Source organism: Pundamilia nyererei, unplaced genomic scaffold, assembly GCF_000239375.1.
Source record: "Pundamilia nyererei isolate P.nyererei 1_Seehausen unplaced genomic scaffold, PunNye1.0 scaffold00442, whole genome shotgun sequence".
NCBI classification, from domain to species: domain Eukaryota; kingdom Metazoa; phylum Chordata; class Actinopteri; order Cichliformes; family Cichlidae; genus Pundamilia; species Pundamilia nyererei.
In genome coordinates this window covers 166,001-168,313 of record NW_005187843.1, presented here as the reverse complement: position 1 = coordinate 168,313, position 2,313 = coordinate 166,001, and the positions used below count along the sequence as shown (strand labels likewise).

Here is a 2,313-nt window from a genome sequence, read left to right as displayed (position 1 = left end):
ATCCTCTCCAACTTCTTCTGCAACGCACAACAACACCACCATGTCTGCCAAGATCTCCACCAGCCTGACCAACGGGAGCGCTAGGGTCCTCTCTGCAACCTCAACGCCAATCACACCGTTTCACACGCCAGCCAGTCCACCTGGCAGACAGGTAAAGAAACAGGAACATAGAGAAACAGGAACACGTCTTTCATTTAGAAACACTTAGAGACATTTTTGCTGGAGTTTGTCCAGTTTGTCTGTATTGGATCTTTGCTCTTTAAACCATATCTGTGTTCATACATTGCACCCATACAGAATAAGGACGGACGTCTCCACCCTCTCATGACCACATCCAAGAATCCCACCATGACAGTGGCTAAAACGTTAACTTTGAGGCTTCGAAAAGAAAACCTGTGATGCCTCTTTTATGCACAGTCTCTGGGTTACATAAGGAGGAGGCCACCTACTGGCTGTATTCATAAGACTGACAGCAGTCATTCAACAGGCTGATAACATTAGGACCAAATCATTTTTAGCTTCGTCTGAAAAAGACGCAGTAATTTAATCTCAGAAGACGAGCCTGACGCAGAGGACGGATGTAAATAAAACAGCTTGAGCTCAAAGTTTTATCTAGCCTTCCTGCACTCGTGATGTTTACTTGTACTGCCATCTTTACAGAACGCACAGTGAAGACTCAAATCACAGTTTTCACTCTTTGGATTTGGTGCAAAGGTGCACAAAGTTGATAGCTAGTGCTAGCTTTGTTAGCAAGCTTCATCCATAAAGTGAAGCTACAGTAAATAAAAATGCAGGTGCAGCACATGACAGTCAACCTGCTTAAATGACCGAATCTGTATTTTATTCATATTTCTGTGACACGTGGTGTGTGAGAATCTTTTAAGCTGAGTTTCATTAAATGTTGGAACAACTGTTGAAAGCGACAGCTGACCTTTCAGGACCTGAACAAACGGATTTAAAAAGAAAGATCAGGTGTGAATAATCTAAATGTAAGAATGACAGACAGCTCGTGAGACGAAGCCTCGGACCTTTCACCTGTCAGGCTGCATCTGGGTCAGTGTTTGACTGTTTGGGGTTACAGTTTCCTCTTTGTTTGCTTTCATCTGAGTGCGTTTCACATCCTTACACTCGGGTCTCGCTCTCTGTTAATTCAGTGAGTAAACAGGCTGAACAGTGAGCGAGCCACAGAGACGCTGGCGTTCACACTCTGTATGCAGGCGTTGCTGCCAGATACAAAAAGCTGCACAGTCTGCGGTTCCTCACGTTAGAGCTTTAAAGACACGAGCTTGAGATGAGCACGAAATCAGAAACTTCAATCCCGGCTGAAGCTGTTCTCAGAACTTGTCATTAGCTGGATGTCAGCAACAGAAAAGGACAGTTACTGATACCCGATGGCCACCGCTGCGATTTTAAATGAAACAATCGACCGATTGTGATTGAAGTTCAGACTTTCCGCTTAATTCGAAGCTCAACAGAAGTAAGTTTGTGTCTTTCTTCCTTTAGTAACTGAAAAGCTGCTGTGTCGGGTTGAGATCAGGTGCCCGACGTGGCCGTTGAAGAGGATCACGTTTCTCTGCACTGGGTCGCTTTTGTGGTCCGGCTCATTGTCCGTCTGCACTCCGATGCTCTGTCCGATCAGCCCTGCAGCGTTTGTCTGAATCTGAGCAGAGGCTACAGCCCCGTACACTTCATCTCGCTGCTTCTATCAGCAATCGTGTCATCAGTAAACACTCGTGACCTGCTTCCACAGCCAGCCGTGCGCGTTTTCTGGTAAAGTCTGGCTCCTGTTCTTGAGTGTACCCAGTGGTTTGCACCCTGTTGGTGTAAACCCTGTGACGATGATCCTCCCTGAGAGCGTTCTGTGGTCTTTAAAGTCTCGTAGTGTTGCTGAGCTGGCCGATGCACCACAATGTTGATTTTTTCTTTCTGCCTGATGGGTTCATTTGTTTTATTTGGACTTTCAGTCGAGTGATGGCCTGTTTGTCTCGCACTGACATTTATTCGGACCTCGTGTTGAGAGTTCCTCTGAAAAAGCAAACAAATGCAAATGAAACACTTGCATTTGGTGGCCGTGAAAACATATTAAACAGTTGTCTAATGAATTCTGAGCCTCTGAAAATGGGCGACTGTGCATTGAAATGGCTGTAATTCCTGAATATTTGAGGGAATACTTTTATTAAACCCCTTTAATTCAAGTCTGAACTTCTGATTTAAAATCCACTCCTTTGCCTAAAAACATGCCAAACAGTTTCTGACAACAAATTTTACAAACCAGTTTTTCAAATCTTTAAATGAAACCTGATAGATGAGATT

General features: G+C 44.4%; 1 long non-coding RNA gene across 1 annotated transcript; it reads left to right on the top strand.

Moving 5' to 3' along the window:
• Nucleotides 1-6: 6 nt before the first annotated feature.
• Nucleotides 7-609, top strand: LOC102203812 (uncharacterized). Its single transcript, XR_312335.1, has 2 exons — nucleotides 7-151; nucleotides 298-609. It is a non-coding gene; the product is annotated as an uncharacterized LOC102203812 (long non-coding RNA).
• The last annotated feature ends 1,704 nt before the right edge of the window (nucleotides 610-2,313 follow it).